This window comes from Podarcis pityusensis, assembly GCF_964106645.2.
Source record: "Podarcis pityusensis genome assembly, chromosome: 7".
Classification (NCBI taxonomy): domain Eukaryota; kingdom Metazoa; phylum Chordata; class Lepidosauria; order Squamata; family Lacertidae; genus Podarcis; species Podarcis pityusensis.
The window spans coordinates 72,712,434-72,734,453 of record NC_138031.1 but is presented as its reverse complement, the minus strand read 5'-3'; the positions used below and the strand labels follow the sequence as shown (position 1 = coordinate 72,734,453).

General features: G+C 43.8%; 1 long non-coding RNA gene across 1 annotated transcript; it reads right to left on the bottom strand.

Moving 5' to 3' along the window:
* Positions 1 to 19,149: 19,149 nt before the first annotated feature.
* On the bottom strand, positions 19,150 to 22,020 carry LOC308481157. Its single transcript, XR_013988485.1, has 3 exons — positions 21,875 to 22,020; positions 19,789 to 19,974; positions 19,150 to 19,240 (listed from the first exon to the last, which is right to left on the bottom strand). It is a non-coding gene; the product is annotated as an uncharacterized lncRNA (long non-coding RNA).

Sequence of the window (22,020 nt, the reverse complement as noted above, 5' to 3'; positions counted from 1 at the left end):
AGTATGAATGCATTATCATTTCAATAGCCTCTTTTCCTTCCTCCTCCCTGCAGATAAGCATAGAAACACGGAATCATAGAGTTGGTCGTCTCGTCCAACCCTCTACAATGCTGGAATCTCAGCTAAAGCATCCATGACAGATGGCCATCCAACCTTTCTTTAAAACCTCCAAGGAAGGTGAACCCACAACCCTGAAAAGCTGAAATATCAAACCTTAATTTGGATTTGAATGGTAGCAACTTACAGGCTTACTTTATCGATTTCTGTGCTGTAATATTAAGATTATTTTATTTATTTTACCACCCTATACTCGGAGGTCTCAGGGTGGTTCACATAACAAAATCAAAATTTAAAACCACAAAATGTATACTCAAAATAAAAACAACAACCCAATAATACCCCCCCCCCATCAAATCAACCAAAGGCCTGGTTAAAAAGGACCGTTTTTGCCTGGTGCCTATTCTGAACAGAATAGAAGGTAAGAGGTTGGAGGGGCGCTGAATTTTGGCCTGGCACAGCTTTGCCTTTGTTCATCTACCCCCACCAAACCTTACAATACTCACCAGCTTCATAGGCTGCAAATGGAGTAGCAAGTTTGTTTGTTTGTTGGCTCTGCTCTAATGAACAGGCATTTCAGACGGCAGGAAATAAGAGAAAAGAACCACAGCAGGCGGGCATGAGATAAAAGGGGAAGGAATATCTTATTTATCTTTTCCTCCCCCTCCTTCTAATTGTGGAAAATGCACTGAAGCAGCATCCATCTGTGCGTATTTTAAAGGAGACTGAATGAAAAATTTGCACACAAGCCCTTTGTACTTGGCAAGCATCCACACCCATGCAAAGAGAAGGGAGAGGAGTGATCCAATTAGAATTTTGCAGTGTCCTGTGTTCAGAGGAATGCTTCATCACAGGGTCCCTTTTATGAAGAATCATGTTCACTTTCTGCTAGGGATGGATGAATCTGTCAATTTTCAATCCGCTCAGTTTCAGATTCCCCCCCCCCCCCCATCTTAAACTGAATTATGCAGCAATTTGTGATTATGATTCTTCTGAAATGAAAACTATTCAGCATTTTATCCCAATATACACACTTTTGTATGCAGTTCTGATAAATAGAACCCTTTTTTGGCAAACAGTTCCCTCTAATACAATGCATTTTTGTGTTATCTCCACCAATATATCCATTTCTCTGTACACTTAACCCAAATACATGCATTTTTTTCACACACTGCTTGGCTGAAGAAATGAATTGCAGAATTCAGAAAAATGTGGATTTTGGAGGGTGGCTGTGTTTCAGTTTGCATACTGAAGATGCAGGTAGATACACTGTTAAAATGTGAACTGAATCAAATGTCTCATCCATCCCTACTTGCTGCCAATGTGTGTTGCTTGGATTTTGCATTCAAACTGTTGTTGCTCTCCTAAAAATTAAAGAGCGAATGTGACTCTTTGTAAGGTTTTGAAAATACCTGCATCACTCGAGGACTTCCATCAGAGAGCTGGGGTGTGGCTGTGGACTGCTTTTGAGTTTTGCTGCTATTTGTAAAAGGTAAAGGGACCCCTGACCATTAGGTCCAGTCGTGGCCAACTCTGGGGTTGCGGTGCTCATCTCGCTTTAGTGGCCAAGGGAGCTGGCGTACAGCTTCCGGGTCATGTGGCCAGCATGACTAAGCCGCTTCTGGCGAACCAGAGCAGTGCACGGAAACGCCGTTTACCTTCCCGCCAGAGCGGTACCTATTTATCTACTTGCACTATGACGTGCTTTCGAACTGCTAGGTTGGCAGGAGCTGGCACTGAACAACAGGAGCTCACCCCGTTGCGGGGATTCAAACCGCTGACCTTCTGATCAGCAAGTCCTAGGCTCTGTGGTTTAACCCACAGCACCAGCCGCGTCCCTTGCTGCTATTTGACGTCTGTGTAAAATAGCTGAGAGGGAGTAAGATATAGGGAAATGACGTCAACTGCAAAGTTTTTAAGCATGTCCTTCTGAGCAACCTTGCTGGGGGTGGGCACATGCCAGTGGTAGGTGGGGCCAGAGGTTGCACTTCGAGGCCCCCAGGATCCCCCCCCCCTTGAAATAACTTCACACAGACACTTACTTTAGTTTAATTTGTGGGCAAATTTTGGTCACAACTTTAATACAACCATGTGAGCGGTATTGGCTTAGGCATTGGCTCCAAACTAAAACTGACTCCACCTTCCTGCTTGGTAGTCTAAAAGGGTAAACCAAACGAGGGAGCAACATCAATGAAGACCAACCAAAGCTCACCCTGGGGTTGCTGTGATCCTGGCATGGCCCTAGCTCCTCAAGCAGACTTTGGGCGAGACCCAGGACCCCTAGATTCCTTTACCGAAATACCCTGTTCTTGGAGGGGCAGGTGATGGCCGCACCTCACCTCCCCCACATTTCAATGAGCCAATGCCTGACCACCACCTTACAAGTTGTGACGATTGCTGAGGGGGTAGGCGAAAACCAAGTGGCTAAAGCCAATCTGCCAAATGGAAAAATTCCTACCCAGCCCCTGTTCCAAAACAGGCGAACCAAACCAAACCAAAGCCAAAGCAACACTGCCTAACACAAGGGCGGGACGGGTGTTCGGCAGCGTGAAGCAAGTGCCCTCAATTACGTTGTGCTGCCGTCCTTAACAGCCCCTGGGATCACGCCACCCCCAGGCGATTGGCCCCAGACAGCCTGGCGTGATCCCAGGGCTATGGCTAGGACTTGGGTTACACCCCTCCCTCTAAATTAACCCTTGGTGTGCCCGTGCACAACCAGGACCCTCAGTTAGGAGGATCCCATTAAACGTAGATGGGCAATTTTACCTTTGTACTGTGGGCTAGTTTGTACACAATTCCATCCAGACCAACCAGAGGAATGATCAGAGGTCAGAGATAAAGCCTAGCCGGGCAAAGACACTTGGGGTGCAATGCAGAGTAAATGGGGTGTGTTTGTTTTGAGGACAGTTCTGCAGAAAGGTCCAGAGGGTGAGTTTCTGCACCCTAATATGCACCCTTGCTTGAGAGTTAGTACCACTGAACTCAACAAGGCTTGTTTCTGAGTACACAGAATATTGGCTCCTGATACTGGAGACATCAGTACAGTGATATCTCGGGTTACATACACTTCAGGTTACATACGCTTCAGGTTGCAGACTCTGCTAACCCAGAAATAGTGCTTCAGGTTAAGAACTTTGCTTCAGGATGAGAACAGAAATTGTGCTCTGGAAGCACAGAAGCAGCAGGAGGCCCCATTAGCTAAAGTGGTGCTTCAGGTTAAGAACAGTTTCAGGTTAAGTACAGACCTCTGGAACAAATTAAGTACTTAACCAGAGGTGCCACTGTAGTTGTTTTGTGTGTTTTTTAACCTTGGTAGCTTTATTTTTTAGAAAAAGTTTTTCATCACCTCTTCCGGTACCTCTTCTGGTTTACTATAGAGGTCCAAATAGAATTTTAGGAACTTGGTGTATGTCAAAGGTCAGGGCTGACCCACCTTAATGATCAACCAGCATACATGCCCAGTGTCTTTGCCAAAACCAGCTTACATCTTTAGTTAATAAAGTTGTGGCTGAATTCAACCCAATTCGGATATTATGCATCTTATTTATACCCTGGGCTGGCTGGATGAGTCACTCGCTTCCTGTACCCGAGCCCACAAGTCTAGTTTCTCAGGAGACTTTCCGCACCTTGCAAACCCTCTTAAATGGTGGGTTTCTGGGAAGGAGCTTTTGCTTCTTGATAGGTTCTTAACTTAGAACAATAACTTGTGTTGAGGCTGGGAAATCCAGGTGGTGCTGAAGAAAACAGCAAATGAATACATATTTGCTGACTTCTTTTGTTTTCTGTTTTGCTTTTGAAACTCTTAATTGCTTACCATTTTAAAATGCAGGCATCTTTAAAATGTCTAAGCTCAATCTGTGCCTTTTGATTGTACTTCTCAAAGCTGAGCTCCTGGATTGTGGGGAAGAATGTGCATTTAGCCATTTTTCAACAAAAAAATGATGTATTTTTAGGTTCTGATTATTATCAACTCATTTGAATTGAATAAATCTTGGAATCCAATGAATATCACTTTATTAGGGTTAAAAGAGCCTCAGAGTTAAAGCAGCATTTATTTCCCCACAGTGACAATAGGTATTGGAAATATTTGTACATATGCCATAGGAGTAAAAATGGTGAAGTCCGCTTTAGGAGTATTCCCTGTTTTATTTACAGTGGTACCTCGGGTTACATACGCTTCAGGTTACAGACTCCACTAACCCAGAAATAATACCTCAGGTTAAGAACTTTGCTTCAGAATGAGAACAGAAATCATGCGGCGGCGGCAGCGGGAGGCCCCGTTTAGGTTAAGAACAGTTTCAGGTTAAGAACGGAGCTCCAAAACAAATTAAGCACGTAACCAGAGGTACCACTGTATCCTTCTTCCTTGAGAAAGATGAGATGAAAGCTTCTGGTTTCCTTGCTCTTAACATCTCTCCCTCTCCATCTTATTCCTCAGAATTCTTGCCAGGGGTCCAAATGGGGAGATGCTGCAATTATTCAGATACTCTGCATCCCTAGAAATTCATTTAATTTCAAAGAGGGTTCAATCTTCCAAGGTCTTTCTCTCTCTCTCTCTCTCTCAGACTGGATCTACACTGATCTGTGAAAATACTATTTATTTATTTATTTAAAAAAATAGCTCTCAGTGCAATTTCCCATTGATGACAGATCGCTGCTCTATAGCACCCTCTGGTGTCACATTTTTATAACACATTTTTTATGTTATCACTGATCAGTGTAGATTAGTGCCCCCCCCCCCCAAAAAATGAGATTTTCCAGTTTGGATGAATTCACCATTTTCTTTACTAAAAAGCGTTATCAGCAAAGTATTCCTGAGTCCGGTGCAGAAAACTGCAGGGCCTTGGGAAAGCCTAACACGAATGAAAGGTGGCATTTGAAAGCCTCTCGCTTATTCTACAAACAGCTCAGATCAAAATAAAAGCTATGGGAGAATTCTTAGTTTTTCTTCCCTGGTTCCTTCCAGCCTTCCCCATCACCTTTACCAGCTACTTCCTATCACCAAATCCCTCCTTCCATTCCCTTGCAAAGTATGGCAGGAGCAGCGAGGTATGAGGAGTAGGAGAACAGTCTTCCATCTTTATTTACTTGGTGCAACAGTTAGTAGTGTTATCAAGTTAAAGTTAAAGGACCCCTGGATGGTTAAGTCCAGTCGATGGTGACTATGGGGTTGTGGCGCTCATCCCACTTCAGGCCGAGGGAGCTGGCGTTTGTCCACAGTTTTCCGGGTCATATGGCCAGCATGATTAAACCACTTCTGGTGCAATGAGACACCATGATGGAAACTAGGGTGCACAGAAACGCTGTTTCCCTTCCTGCTGCCTCAGTACCTATTTAACTACTTGCACTGGTGTGCTTTCAAACTGCTAGGTTGGCAGGAGCTCACCCCACAGGAGATCACCCCATCACACGGATTCGAAACACCGACCTTATGATCGGCAAGCCCAAGAGGCTCAGTGGTTTAGACCACAGCACCACCTGCTCCCTAATTAGTAGTGTACTGGGGTGCAAAGCCCTAGGGTTTGGGAGACAAGCACAGGACAGGGCCATTTTTTTCCAAATTTTGAATTGGCTCTGAAACATGTTGAGTTCTTCTCTCTTATTTATTTTTTATTTATTTTAAAATATCATTTTCAAGTGATACAATGCTTGAGAGAGCAAACCTATCTCTAAAGGGAGAAAAGCAATATCTAAACCCCCAGTCTGCGGAAGAAGTACATTAGATGCCATCCTAAGGGTTGTATCCAAAGCTAGTCCTTTTTCAAAGTAGATCCATTGAAATTAATGGGCATGATATGCGCACATTCATTTCACTGAGTCTACTCTGAGTACAACTTTACTGGATATAACCATTTCATTGAGTTCAAATCCAGATGTGTGTCTTTCCAAATGGAGGTCTTGGACTAACATTTCATTTCAACATAGCTTGTAACACAAAGTGCTCGTTTGTTTTAGGGCAAGCCTGCACGGACTTCTTTTTTTTTCATCTGATGTTTCCAATATGATACTTCAGGATAATGTCTGCTGTAGAGGTTTTGCCCAAGTTGCTGTTAAAATATTGATATTTTCCTTTTTCTCCCTATTTGTCAAAGTTTTTGTTGATGTTGTCTTTGTTTTATTCATTATGTATCATCATTCATTATTAAACTGGAGGAATTCTGAAGGAAGGGCAACAAAATGCTAAAAGGTTTTTTGAAAAATCATTTCCCACTGAGTTCAGAGAGAATGGAATTCGTAATGGCCTTAAGAAAGGATTACAAGGGAGGGCACCACCTGTGTATAATTCGTAAAGATTGCAGCTAAGTATTTCCTTGGCTGAATTTCCTCTTTCCCTTTGTGCCATGGGAAATGAGCTTTAGAAAAGGACAGATAAGATAATGCTTGAGGAAATGCCATGCATTCTGCCAACCATATTCTGGTTGAAAAAGATTTGGAAGTATTTTTACCCCACCTGAAGTTCTCAAGACACCTTTCAATGGACAAAATCCAGTGATGTCTGCCTGGAAATCCACCTATTCAATGGGATCTCTTATTTTCTTTCTCCCCAGTTGCAGTGAAATAATCTGGAGAAGTCCTCCTAGGTGTTCCATAGTTATATCCATTTTGTCTTTACCTGAGCTAAGGCTATTCTCATAATGGCCCCACTACTTTGGAATACTGTGCCTATTGAAATCCACTAGACACCTCCAATTCTGATGTTTTGTCAGTTTGTTGAAAGGATTTCTGTTTTAGAGATTTGATTTAATGTTGGCCATTTGGTCTGTCTTTTATGCTTTTATTAGTTTGTGATATTCTGTTGCATACTAACATAATCTTTTAAATAAATTGGTGGTTTGCAAATCCTTTTATGAATATATACAATAAATAGGGAAAAGTCTCGTTGCACAAGCTTGCACATGTGTCTACCAGGGTTTAGTGTGAACAAGGCTTTATTAATTTTGCTTCTTTATGATTGACCTATGAGCCGATGGCTACTTTCTAGCAATATTTCCCTGTTCGGGTCACTTTAAGTCAATTATATCTGACATTCTAAGTCGCATGGGATTTGACGTCCAGAGTGCGAAGTCTCAGAAGTAACTTAAAGCAGACATTGTGGTCTGGCCACAGCACACCTGTTAATGGGCAATATATTTTATTCTCTCCCATAAGTGGCTGATAGCAGTTTCTCAGACCAAGTTTTTTAGACAATACATTTCAGCTTGTCCCTGGTCACAGGGGAATGGCTTGCGGGAATTATATCGTGTCTTGGGCAGTGAGGGAGGGAAGGAATCTAATGTGAGAAATAGCCCTAAAAGCATTCTGGATCAAGGTAGAGTGACATTCTGAAAGATTTAATGTTTTCTTGCAGAACACAGACTGCATGTTGCTAAATTGGTTCTTTTCGAGAAGGAATTAAACAGGAGAATATGACACAAAGCCTGTGGGTCCCAGGCACATCAAAAGCCTAATTACAGCTTGCCAGTGCAATGCATTTCCCAAAAGAATCTTATGGCGCCTATATTGAGCTGCCTGGGAAGAGAGAGAAAAAAATATGGGTCATGTCTCTAAAAATAAGATGGAAGCTCGGTACATATCAGAGGCTGGAGGTTAGGGCCTCTTCTGTGGGGGGTAGAATAATGGGAAGAATTCAACTGGTAATTTAATCCAGCTGAATGTGGATGTTTGAGAATGGGACAGAGGAAGTATCGAGAGCTACTTTGCAAGTAACTTTTTCTGACACTTGAGGCTGGAGCTACACATTTTGGCTGACCCTAACAAATAACGATGCAAACTGCATGGTGGGATATCATGTTGTGCTATGCTTCCCTTCTCAGCTTCATTAGCTGTTTTCTGCCGGGGTTGGAGAACCTTTGCAACACAGGGGTGCCGCTCCATGCATTTTGCATTTCTAAATGATGCAGGAAGAAAAGAAAGAGATGTTGGCTTAGACTCATTGGCAGAGCTTGAGTAAACAATCACAATTGTATATAATAAAAAATAAGATTATATGTATTGGGGAAATTTTGGGAAAACAATACGCAGGGTGAACAATATGGAAATAAAACAAAATGGGAGTATGAGAGAAGTCCAGGGGAGGGGGGGGGGGAGGAAAATATGGAAAACTGTTAGAGAAATATTGTTAGAGGATGTATATATGGAAAAAACAATAAAAACTATTTAACAAAAAAAAAAAGAGAGAGATGCTGGCATAGCTGCTGCTTTTTATGGCCATTGCAAATAGGCTGCAACATCTATTTCCAACCTAAGGTTAGGCCCATGAACAGGACATTAATAAAAACACAATATTTTGGAACTTGCTTTGGGTGGTGAATCAGTTTAGTTTGGCACTTTGGACTGACATTTTGCTTTGGTTGGTATGCAGAAGCTCTGCTTCCTTGTTTGCTACGATGGGGAAATCAACAACGGATCATAACCAGAACTGATGAAATTTGCAGGTATATTGGCTTATTTTCATGGGTGTAACCAGGATTTATGTTGGGGGGGGTAGGACACCCACCTGCCATTATACCCTGTCTGGTTCTTTCTAACAAATTTGGAATGAAATGTCTCAACAACAGTTACTTTAAATTACTTTCCTTTGACCCAAGTGCTCAGAAAAATCTGTCAAGATCTTTCTACAATTTCTACTTTTAGTTCAGTATTTCTATTTTATTTACTTGATTTAGGGAGATCAGCTGTCCCCCTGCCCCCTGGCTATGCCCACAATTCTTTTGAGGGGAAAGAACATGGCAAATTTTGTGTGTGTAGCCTTTAAAGATTTGCATGGGGGGGGGGGAGATGCCCTTCCATCTCTGTGGTTTTGTGGGCAATCTGTATGAACTTAGATATTCCCTAAGTACATTCCTTGCAAAACTTCAGAGGAATGAATGCAGGGATTAAGGAGTTATGATGACCTCACAAGATCTGAAGCCTCCTGCAATAAGCATACAAAAATACACAACATTAGGGGGAATTACATGAAATGTGTATATTAGGCAAAATTGCATTGGGAATTGGTGATGAATTTTCTTTAGAGATAAACACAAACAAACAAATATGAATTGAACTTAAGCTTAGAAAAACGGGAACCTGAGAGGAAGTGAAACTGATTGATTTTTCCATCCCTACTGAGCTATCCCCAGAATTAGGTTTGTCTACCCCACTCTTTTCTTGTCCATGAGAGATAGTGGACATACTCTGTCCCATTAGAAACAAGTAATGCAACACTGAGGTTAATTCTGACTGCAGGAATGGTTCTCTGTTTATGCTGAGGCAAGTTTTGTTAGTTTAGGCTAATTTGGGCATATTTATTCTACCTTAGAATAATGTCTCAGCTACTTCCCACTATTGATAAAATATATTATACACAACAGGGTTCTGAATTAGAAACTGAGCACACCATCATGCAACCTAATAGCGTGCATTTTGAAAACAAAGTTTGCTATGAGCTAGTCTTCTATCCGGTACCTGCTGAGTCTTCCTCTAGCTTCCTCCATTTCCCTGGAAAAGCTGACGTTGCTAACAGCAATCTAGGGCATATTGTTTAAGCAAGTTGTGTTGGTGTAAGCAGTAGCAGAGCAATTATGGGATCCTTAGTGCAAGGCTTGGCAGGAGGAGATAAGCTCTGGAGCGCGATGGCCTGATTCTCCTTTCCCTTTCTGCAATGTAAATTTCTATTCAGCTCTGGAGGTTTGCATAGGATTTAAAAGCCGACGTATGCAAGTGGAGAACAGGGAATGGATGATTATGTGCTTTAAAATGGAGCAAGCAGCAAATGCTTAAAAATCGTGGCAAGGAGTGGACAGGACGGGCAATGGTTGAGATTCACTCCACTCTGTCATCCATCCATATTGGTGGTAACAGGTAGCTTCACCAGGTTTAATGGAGTATTGGGCTTGACACCCTCTGAACAGCACTCCTTAGCATAGCTGTCAAGCGTCCCTTATTTGGAGGGACAGTCCCTTATCCCAGCGCCATGTCCCGCTGCTGTCCCTTATTGACGGATGTCCCTTAAATTTCCCGGGTTTCAAAGGAAGCAGCTCCTCTCCCTCCCTCCCTGCCAGCCAGGGAGGAGGAAGGCTCCAACTGTGTGGCTTGGCTGCCTGGCCCGCCCCCCTCCGGCCTCCTCTCACCAGCCTCAGCCCCTGGGAGCCCCTCCCTGCCAGAACTGGCGGGAGCCTCAGGCCCTTCCCCCGCCATCCTCCTTGCGGCCGCCGAACTGAGCGTCTCTGCCTGGGGCCTCCCCTCTGCCCGTTGCTGCTGCTTCCGCTCCCCCTAGGCCATACTGCGGCTGTGCCACTGAAGGACCCGAATGAGATGGGTAGCCTGGCATGGCCCGCAAGCGCTTCTCCCATAGATTTGTAGTGGTAGACTAGCATAGATGGTCTGATCTGCGGGTTTACTTTGGGCACTATTCCCCCCCTTCCTCCCGCCCCACCTGATGGAATTGAGAGCTGCAGATGGAGCACGAGAGAAAAGATACAGAACTGAAGCAGCATCTTCGTAGCTTGGACTTCGTTTTGCACAAAAAGTGGTTGCTGCTTTTAGTTATTTAATTGCAGTGTTTCATCAGCTGGTGTCTTGAGCAGCAACCTCTGGAAACGAAGGGCTAAAAACCGGCGCTGCTCTCCAAAAGTATCTAGTCCCTTTTAACTTCGTATTTTAGCTGGTTGACTAAAATCCCTTATTTTAGCTGCTGGACCCTTATTTTCAAGGCTGCTTGTCCCTTATTTTCAAATCTGTAAGTTGACAGCTATGCTCCTTAGTATGCCCCACAAGCTTACCAAGACCTCAGGTAATAATGGGAACAGGTGGTAGTGCTGGAAGCAGTGGCTGCAGATAACAGACCCTCCTTCAGTCAAACACTGTAAAGGGAAATTCTGGGTGAGACTGCTGCTGCCACCATCCTATCATGGGCGAGGAGTTGGCTTCACCTGCAGAGCAGCAGCCTGAAGGAGCAGAAGAACTGACTCCACCTGCTGCTGATCAGCCTTGCTCCTGATGAGAACCAGCTGGCTCCAGCTTTCTTCAGCAGGGTTTCCAATCTCAGTCAGTTGCTGGAAACAACATTTGTCCTTCCTGGCCAGACCTTGTTGCTTCTTGAGACCTTGGACTTTCTTGACCCCTAGATTGTCTGACTACATGAACTGACATACTCCTGATCTTAGGACTGGACTGGACCTTGCCTATGGACTCTGCCTCCAGGCAAGTACCCCTCTGAGCCTTGGCTGGCTGGTTGGCTGGCCTCTCCCTCTACTGGGCTCTGCCATGGTTGGCAGCACAGGACTATGACACATCCCTATTTAATAAACCTCCTTGTCCCCAGAGTCTATGGGTCCTGACTCAAATGTGTACATCAGTTATGGGGCCTAGAAGCATTGGGAATAAAGATGGCAGTAGTAGCTGCTTGACCTGCCCTCCCTTTTTTTGTATAGCACCAGGTCGTTTTTTTAAGGACTTAAGGGGGAAGATGGAGCCAGCTGAATGTCCCATCATAGCTTCTCTATGTTCATTTTTTGTCATGTCACCACAACTCATTCTCACATATAGCACAGTGTAGGTCTGAAGAGGAAGTGGAGCTGACAGAAGAGTGGGATATAAATGCAATTTTGGAAAGTCGTTTGCTAAGTATTTGGTTACCTCTTATGATATTGTAACCAAATTTTGTCCCATGATTCCTGAGATTAAAGAGCATGGGTGGGTTTTGTTTTTTGGTCTGTTATGGGATACAGTGAGGCACCATTTTGAATCCACATGGCTGGCAGAACCTTTCAAAACTGCCCTGAATTTAGTCACTGATTTTAAAACTGTACTGGTCTTTGGAGTTTCTTGATAATTCCCATGCAATGCTGGTTACGAGGTTGCTTAGTAAGTAAATAATAATATATGTTTGTATTTCTCTCATCAAATGTAGAAATGGTTAAGAATGGGTGGTTTGTGCCCGCACATTATGCAGAGACTAGACTGTTAACAGACATTTTGAGTGGAATGCCACATTTTGTAGTGGCAATAAGACTGATTTACAGAAAGATTGCTTTGCAACTGTCTAAAGGTTGAAAAGTGAAGTGTTTGTAAGCAAATTGTATGGTTGCCTTTAAAAGCTATTTGCTCGGGGGAGATATATTTGATTTTGCCGTATATCTTCCTTTTGCACAGGCATTTCTTCACCAGTCCATTATAGGGTTTCAGGTCCATTTGCATTTCGCTAATGTGTTTCTGATACTTAATCCCCACAAGCTATAAAAAAGGACAATTCACTTTGACTGAAATTCTCTATGAGATTGGCTACTTGGGAAACTTTGTCTTGGAAAAGACAAAGATTTAGCTCCAGTTATCTTAGGCTGATGTCAGTAGACCTTGAGCCTTAGTTTAGCCTATTAATTTAATCTTAATTTATAATTTGGGGGCAATTAATAAGCCTGTGCTGCATGACGAATCAAAACTTGGCTGACATTTTGATACATTTGAAAGGCAAATGTTGAACCTGTCTATTAAAAGAAAAACAGAAGTCTGGATTTCTGCCATATATATTTAACCTGCAGTGCACATAAGAGTCATCCATTGTGTTTTGAGTCCATACTTACAGCTGATTAGAAAAAGGGGAATGTCCTTGGAATTGTTAGTTCATGCTTTAAGTCCCCCTGTGATAAGAAATGTAAGTGATTTTTTAAAAAGGCACATGAGCATTTTAGGTGGATTCCGGAACAGTAGCCAGACATCTTGGCTTGATTTACATGACACCTCTTGTCAGGGAAGAGCCCAAAGAGAGGGGGGACGTGTTGGCAAAGGATGCACATGAGGCCCAGGGAAAGAAGACAGTGATTTGTGGGGTTTTGTGGCACCTGTGTAGCAGTTGCCAGGGGTGGTGGATGCAGGGAGAGTCAGGAGGAAGAGACCGGGCAGCTAGACTCGGGAAAAGGAGACAGTAGAAGAGCTGCAGGGGAGTTAAGAGGCTGGAGAACCTAGAAAGAGTTGCATCTTTGGAATCCCATCAGTTGCCCCCGCCCTCCGCTGTCTCCATTTTCAAGGAGGGGTGTGGCGATCACACAGGGTCCCCAGACGTTTGACGGTCTGTTGATCCCTGTGCCACCACTGTGATTGCTTCCCCGCTGCCACCAACCCGTTTCTCTTAGATACACACAGAGTCCAGACAGTTGTTAACATTAATTAAATAAGCAAGTTTATTTTATAAGCATTAAGGTTATAGTTTCAGATAATTTTTCTTGTCAGTTTCTTAATCTTAGTTTCTTTACTGACCTATACCTTCCTAATAACTTCTGATTATCCCAACTGTCTATCTGACTCCTCCTAACAGTTTCTCTCACTCTCTCACATCAAAACTAGACCAACCCACAGACCTATCCTCCCTCTTCCTTCTCCAACTCCCAACTGACTTCCCAACAACTCCAACTCTAACTCCTCCCCACAGGCCAATCACTTCCCACTCATTTAACCCTTTCCTTATGACCCACCTAGGAGGGCAAACGCCACAAGGGGCTTAAAGCAATGGGAGCAACTGGAGCTGCCATTGGAGAGGAGCCGTCAGGTGTTTAAAAGGAGTTTAAGAAAGCAGGAAGGGGCAGGGCCACAATATTGCTCCAACTGTCCAAGACAGAGCACAGGTCTGCAGCTAGGGTTTCTACACGTTTTTCTTCCTCCCTGAAAACTCATTCTTTAAAGCTGAATTGGAGCAAATGGCAATATGCGGGGGACCCACATTGCTGTTTGTGAAGCTTCAGTAGAGGGGCTAAGTGTGGATAAGCCTCTAGTTAGTAGTCAGTGTCATGTGTATCACTTGCATCCATTTGCTCATCCTCATTGGGTGCACTCGGGACAGCTCTACAGTAGGCATAGGCAAACTCAGCCCTCCAGATGTTTTGGGACTACAATTCCCATCATCCCTGACCACACGTCCTGTTAGTTAGGTATGGTGGGAGTTGTAGTCCCAAAACATCTGGAGGGCCAAGTTTGCCTATGCCTGCTCTACAGAATGGCTCAATCTTCTCTTGTGACCAGCTCCATGCTGGTAGCATCTGAAGATGATGATGAAGATGACACATTACATGGGTCCTGTAAGTAATTCCTAAACTTCCCTCTGAACTTCAGCTGCTGGAAAATACTGTACAGTAGAATCCCACACTGCAGGGGCAGAAAACCTCAGGCCTGAAGTGATGGGAAGCTTGTGTGTTCAGGAGAAACAAGAAAAGGAAACAGGCTTTGAACATGATCTTCAAGCCAAGAGAGCAGGCTGAAACTCCACTTCCTGAATTATGTACTCCAGAATACTGTGTTTTGTTTCTTCTGTCAGACGTTTAACAATGGGAGTGTATCTATATGCCAATGAAATCACCAACAGCAATAAATGATGCTAGCTGCACAGAGAAGCAATCTCCATATCTTGTCTCGGCAGCACTTTAACCTGTGTCAGGGATAAGTGTGCCCATTTATGTGTCAAGATTGACTTAGAGAAGCATGGCACCTCAAGTATGAAATCTAATCAATTAGCCTTTAAGTTATAAGCTGGTTACAGTGGTACCTCGGGTTACAGACCCTTCAGGTTACAGACTCCGCTAACCCAGAAATAGTACCTCGGGTTAAGAACTTTGCTTCAGGATGAGAACAGAAATTGCGCAGCGGTGGCACGGCAGCAGCAGCGGGAGACCCCATTAGCTAAAGTGGTACCTCAGGTTAAGAACAGTTTCAGGTTAAGAACAGACCTCCAGAACAAATTAAGTTCTTAACCTGAGGTACCACTGTATCTTATGAATGTGAAATGTAAATCCATATTGAAGACCCAGCATGGCTGGGTGTTTGTATGTGTGTGATAGTTTCCTGAAGTACACAAACTGGGGAAAAAACTTATGTATGCCCTGAAGAGATGTATTGTGTTTAACACACCAGCAACCAGGGTTATGATCATTCTAGTAATGAAGGCACAGATTGGTGAACCAACCTTAATTAAGTGTTAATTAGTATTGAAAAGGAAATGTTTAGTTTCCGCATTCCTTTGAGCAACATTGTAAATATTTTAAATAAATAGATATAATACAGACTGCCTCTCATTAAAATAATACCAAAGCAGTATAGCATAGGACAATTCAATACAAAACAATTTGAACCCAATTCAATATGCAATCAAAACAATCCTATTAAAAGAGTGTATCACAATTACTCTAGCAGGGAATTGTTCACCTGGTGTCACGGGCTGAAGAAAGCATGAGTAAACAGATATTTTTCAACAGCTGTCAAGACTTGGTGGAACGCTCTGTCATAAGAGACCAGGACCCTGCGGGATTTGACATCTTTCCACAGGGCCTGCAAGACGGAGCTGTTCCGCCTGGCCTTTGGCTTAGACTCACTCTGACCCCTTATATGGGATTTGGCATATAAATTTTTTCCTTGCCTTTTTTGCTGGCCCATGTAGGACCAGCATGGATAGCTGGCTTGGGTGAATCTCTGATGTTTCCTCCCTTTATGGTCTTGATTTATGGGCTACACTAAAATGAGGCTGCATTTTAAGCTGTATTTTAAGCCGTATTTTATTTATTTTTGTTTTTTTCTATTATGTTTTATTGTAATTTATATTTGGTGTTAGCCGCCCTGAGCCTGGCCCTGGCCGGCGAGGGCAGGGTATAAAAAAAAAAATATTATTTATTTATTTATTTATTTACTTACTTACTTACTTACTTACTGAACAGACTAGGTGATTGTAAAACCTTGATGCAGTGATCACTCCACAGACTGAAGTGGAGAAGACACTCCTGTAAGTTGCTACGATGTGAGCCTATGCACACCATGGCATAACTAATAGGGCGCCCTCCTAAGATCTTAGTGAATAGGCAACTCTATATAGGAGAAGCCATTCTTAGAGATGAACTGGTATTAAATCACATAGGGCTTTAAAGGTTAAGCTAGTAACAAGAACTTAAACTTGTATTAGTAGTAGATTGGCAGTCAGTATACTACTTCCTTTAACACAGGTGTAACAGGTGTGCAGTAGGCTTTTCCATTTGAGGTGTTTCCAATGTCTACTTATACCCATCATTTGGGCTGGCATATTGAGGAACTCCTTGATGGAGGGGATCCCCGTGCACAGCTGGGTGGAGAGAGACCTCAACCTCTTCCAGTATGGCAGGTGGGGGGTGGGGTGGGTTGCATTGTCCGACTCAATTATTCAATTGCAAGGGGTGTTTTTAATTGTTGGTTTACGGTTTAATCTTTGTTGTTAGCTGCCTTGAGCTCTTTGGAGATTAGGTAGGAGAGATGTTCTAAATAATAAACCAATAGCCATGGAAACAGAATCCCTGTTCAGACATACACCTGAATTTAAAAGGTGGAACATATCAGGGATACACACAGAGAGAGACACCCTTCCTTTAACATCCCATGGGCAAAGAGGATGTCTAAGCATATTTGGTTGAACAGAATTTAAAAGCTCCCCAAGATTGGGAATGCTGACAAGGTCTGGAGAGGACCTTAAGCTCTTGAGGACATTGGGAACAAGGGCTTGCATGCACACTCTTTCCATATTTCAGGTGTAGGGAACCTTTGGCTCTCCAGATGTTGCTGAACTGCAATTCTTGTCATCACTGCCAATTGGCCTTACCTGCTAGGGCCAATGGAAGTTCTAGTTCAGTCACATCTGGAGGGCCAAAGGTTCACCACTGTTGCTATATTTTAAACCTTTGTATGCTCAGGCAAATCACCATGTTCAAAAACGGTGTGCAAAAAGCTTATCCCTGGCTTATGTCCCAGGACAAGGTATTAAATCTGGAAGGCGACCTGTGTTTCTCTTTTCCCTGATGCTGACTTGGGCCTACAGTTTGAGTAAAGACATATTGACCCTGAAACTCTTTAGCTGATCTAAATGTGGGTGGAATTTTCATAATCCCTTGACAGATCAACTTTGAAAATGTAGCTGAGTCCCAGGAGCAAGGGCAAACAGGAGATGGTCATCACTATCACATCCTGCTTATAAGCTTTTCCGAGACATCTTGCTGACCGCTGTTGGCAACAGAATGACTTGACCTTGACCATGAATCTAGGAAAGCTGCTCTTATGATTTTTTTGGCGTCTTTGTGTGACATCTATAACATGTAAACCAAACCTTCTCAGCCTTTTCAGAGAGTAACATTCTAATCTGAAAGCACTTTCTCAATAAGGATGACCTGTGTAATTGTTGCAGTTGTAGTCTTTTCAAAACCTTTTCTTAGTCATTGACTCCGTTCATGGCCAGTGTTGCTTGTATTGCACAGATGAACACATTGACTCAAACCCTGCAAGGAGGGGGGATACAGATGTGTCCTTGATTTTAACCCTGTGTGATGCATTTGTTCATCTGTCAGTGCACTGAATGCTTTCTTCTTAGACTTAGCACTTGCTCTTTCTGAGCAAAAGCTATAATTTGCTGATCTGCTCCGCAGAGGTTTGTGTATGTAGCTACACTAGCTCTGTGTTTAATGACACTTGTATAATTGGAGACATATGGAATCTTAATGAAGAGTGGGGACTAATTGCCTGGAGTATGCTCTTTCTCCAGTCAAGAATTTGTAAAGTGTGTATTTTCTTCCCCTTGTGAACTCTCTTTGGCTGTAAAACAGACTTTCAGGGATCATCTTTTGTTCAATGAAAAATCAGGCTATCTCGTTTTTGTGCTGACTGATGCAATGCAATTTGTCCTCCTAATGTTTGCAATGAAGAACTGAAGGGTATTTTCAAACAGGTTGCAATTAGATCAAAACCATCCAGACTGAAGTCTGATATGCAAACTCTCCTGGTAGTGTTTATGCTCAGCTTGGTGATTTTTGTCAGCTCATTCTGATGAGCGGCAATGACCCAAATGTGTTCTGGGTCAGCTAGACTGCATTTTGGTTGGATTTAGTGTGTTGAGCCAGCAGCCCTGGTATTCTTGACCTCGCAGTCTGCCATGCATTTCTAAAAGAACCCCAAAATGTCACTCAGTGGCGCAGCGTGGGTTGCCAGGGCCCAGGGCCACGCGGAGGGGGGTGGGAGGGAAACAGAGTATGCCTGCACATTCAGCTGCCTATCAGAGCACATGTCACCCAGGAGATCACAGCCACAGATAAGAGTCATCCTTTTTTTCTGGTTCAACAGAGTCCAGCAATGGATGTGTGCAGCTGTATTGAGGCAGCACTGGGTGTTGAAATTTTGGACCCTAACAATTTTCATGCTACTGAACCTTTTGAATTGTTTCTTCTGGTCGGTTGGTTGGTTGGCACAGTGTAGATGCTAAGAAGGTTTGGGATTCTCCAGGATCTATCTTTGTCATTAGAGTCTCAAGTAGCCTCATTGGCAATGAGTGCATTTTATGAGCATTGGTGAATTCATCTAGTGATGAGTTAAATTCTACCCTCACTTCGGCTGGTAAGGAAATTCTTTTCCCCACAAGTGTAAACATTGAATATAGTGGTGTTCTAGTAGAGCATGAGATGCTAAATCTCAGGGTTGTGGGTTTGAGCCCCACAACCTGCATTTCAGAGAGTTGGACTAGATAACTGCAAAGCAACTAAGCTTTATGATCATAATTTTTCTTCCCCTAGATGTGTTACTATCCCATGTTGATGAACCCCATCTGCCCTTCATTTCTCTCTTCAGCACATGAACAAACCACCTTCCTGACCGTTGGATGTACTATTTGTCTCATCTGCTCAATCTGCTGGATTCTGTCTTCGCATGGAGGGGAAGTTCCTAAATCACTGAGGGTTTGAGACCCATAACCACTCTAACCTGGTTCAGATGGCCAGGTGAAACCATTTCTCAGGATGTGGCTGCTGTCACATGCTGATAGCTTCTAGGAGAGCTGAGTGCTCAGTGGGAACCAAAAGTGGACAAAGTACCCCAGAAGGAGCACAATGTGTCCCCCCACCAGAGGTACTACCACTCCCCTAACACCCCATGCATCCCATAAGAGAGTTACACTGGTGAATTTCCAGATGAGCCAGGGTTGATGACTTATACCAATGTGATGGGCTCATCTAGAAATCTGGAGATCCACCACATCCTAAATTTCTCAAACTGGTGGATCTAGGGTTTTATTTTGTTTTTTCGTATGCTGTGTGTGAATGTTCTGAAAGAACTATTTCTCTCCCCCCCCCCCCCCCCGCTGCTGTGTATTTCTATTGTACAGATATAGGGATAGAGTACTGGTTCTTGAAAATGGTGGTGAGATGCTGCAGTTTTAACCCTGTGTAAAAAAGAAAAGAGAAAAAGAAATTCTTGGAAAAGTCCAGCTGTAGAGACTTTTTCCATGTCATCAAAATGAAGTGTGACACTATCAAAATAAACGTGGAAAATGCACATAAGATTAGAAATTCAGTCTATAGACTGCCTGACAGGATGAACTGTTCAAGTGTTAAACTGGAGGCCAACCTCTGTTTGCCTTTCTACGTGACTTTGCCCTTGAGCACACTGTTTAAAGAAAGGTGAATTGACTCAGAAGCTCTTTAGTTAAACTAAGCATGGAGCCTTAATCCTGTAGCCAATCGACTTCAAAAATATATCTGAATTCTGGGGCTGGTACTTTGAGCATATCAGTCATACTCCCTAAATCTTTTCTGGCCTGATAGGTTACAATATTTTCACAGCCAGGTCAAGCATTTTCTCTCTCTTTTTAATCCTTGGATCAGAAAAGGCCATACCAAAAAAAGGGTTTCTCCTAAATATAGCTTGTCTTCCTGATTGCTCAGAATAAATCTAGCTGCTGCATTTAGTCATGTGTAGCTGCAAGCTTACCTTCTTTATATATTTGGCCCAAGATAATTTCCTAGAGAAATGCTTTTCAGACTTTCAGCCTTCCGGATAACCTTTTGACATGGATTTGGCTGCAGTGGAAATGCTGTGCATCTGCCCTGTAGGCTACTATCATTGTAGAAGATCCTGGAGTACAGTCTAGTGCACAGACACGGTTCACAGAGGATGCTGAGAGAGATTATTGAGCATAGCCATCATCATGCATAAAAAGGCAAACCTTACCCATGCTACCTAAATGACTGGCACTCTCATGTTGAAACAAGGCTGGATTTGCTCCTGATTCTGTTTCACCAGGCTTCCCCCCACCCCAGATATCAATATGTTGAGCACATGAAGGAAACATACAGTTCTGTGAACATCCTAGTTACATGGATTGTGTACATTTGAGCCAGGGCCGTCTTAAGCTTATGTGAAGAACCAGTGAAGGTGGTGAAGGTCCTGTGTGAGTGCCTGGAGGCAGTTGGAGGATGGATGGCGGCTAACAGATTGAGGTTGAATCCTGACCAGACAGAAGTACTGTTTTGGGGGGACAGGGGGCAGGCGGGTGTGGGGGATTCCCTGGTCCTGAATGGGGTAACTGTACCCCTGAAGGACCAAGTGCGCAGCCTAGGAGTCATTTTGGACTCACAGCTGTCCATGGAGGCGCAGGTTAATTCTGTGTCCAGGGCAGCTGTCTACCAGCTCCACCTGGTACGCAGGCTAAGACCCTACCTGCCCGCGGACTGTCTCACCAGAGTGGTGCATGCTCTAGTTATCTCCCGCTTGGACTACTGCAACATGCTCTACCTTTGAAGGTGACCCAGAAATTGCAATGAATCCAGAATGCGGCAGCTAGACTGGTGACTGGGAGTGGCCGCCGGGACCACATAACACCAGTTCTGAGAGATCTGCATTGGCTCCCAGTACGTTTCTGAGCACAATTCAAAGTGTTGGTGCTGACCTTTAAAGCCCTAAACGGCCTTAGTCCTGTATACCTGAAGGAACGTCTCCACCCTCATTGTTCAGCCCAGACCCTGAGATCCAGCGCCGAGGGCCTTCTGGCAGTTCCCTCATTGCGAGAAGTGAGGTTACAGGGAACCAGACAGAGGGCCTTCTCGGTAGTGGTGCCCACCCTGTGGAACACCCTCCCTTCAGATGTGAAGGAAATAAGCAGCTATCCTATATTTAAAAGACATCTGAAGGCAGCCCTGTTCAGGAAAGTTTTTAATATTTAAGGCTGTACTGTTTTTAACAATTGATTGGGAGCCGCCCAGAGTGGCTGGGGAAAGTCAGCCAGATGGGCAGGGTATAAATAATAAATTATTATTATTATTATGTGGCGCCGGGGTACAAAGATCTGCCCTCCCCAGGTTGCCCAGTCCCAGGCACACAGGAGGGCAGAGCCGCCCGCCCGCCTCAGCGTCTTGCTGGCTCGGTCACCCCCGAATTTGCTGCAGCGCTCCGACCGATAGGCAGGCTCTTCCCCGGACTCAACTCTCGGACCCCGGACTCTTGGCCTGGCGCCCCTGAGAGCCCGGCACCCGGATGCCCTGCACCCCTAGTGCCTATGGGTAAGACGGCCCTTATTTGAGCAGTTGCTCTCACACAGTGGAACCTTTTCAGGTGTCCACTCAGTCTGTGGATGTCAAGGAATGGGACTAGCGTGGTTTTATGATACTGAGGTGGAGGCCAGCCATGCAGCCCCACTCTTGCTGCAACATGCGAGAGCTCTGCACAGGAGTATTGCACAAACATGGATCATATCTGGCCTAGAAAACAAATCATCCTTTCACTGCAGCTACAGGCTGCAGAGGAAGATGAGGACTGTTGGACAAGCTGTCTTCCAGGGAAGTTTTTTTGTTGCTGTCCTTTTTCATTGAGGAACCCTTGCTAATATTCCAAAGAGGTGTGCAAGTTTGAAAAAAAATGACAGCAATGCCTTAGAGTTGTCCAATGATGGAACAGACCTGGAATATTGGTACCAAGTTGTGTGGGAAATGGGCCAATTGGAAAAAAATAATGAGTCATGAGAAGCTGAAATATGAGGGATTTGTTTTGACTTTAGAGTTTAGAGTTTATTCACACTTACCTTTCCTCTGTGCTTTATAGCTCCAAGCACACTTTTTATTTCCTCCTTAGATTTCCGTGTGGAGATTTGCTCTTTAAAGTTGAATCAGAGCAAACAACAATTCATGGCAAACCTGAATTGACTTTTGTGCCGATTGAGCTCTAAAG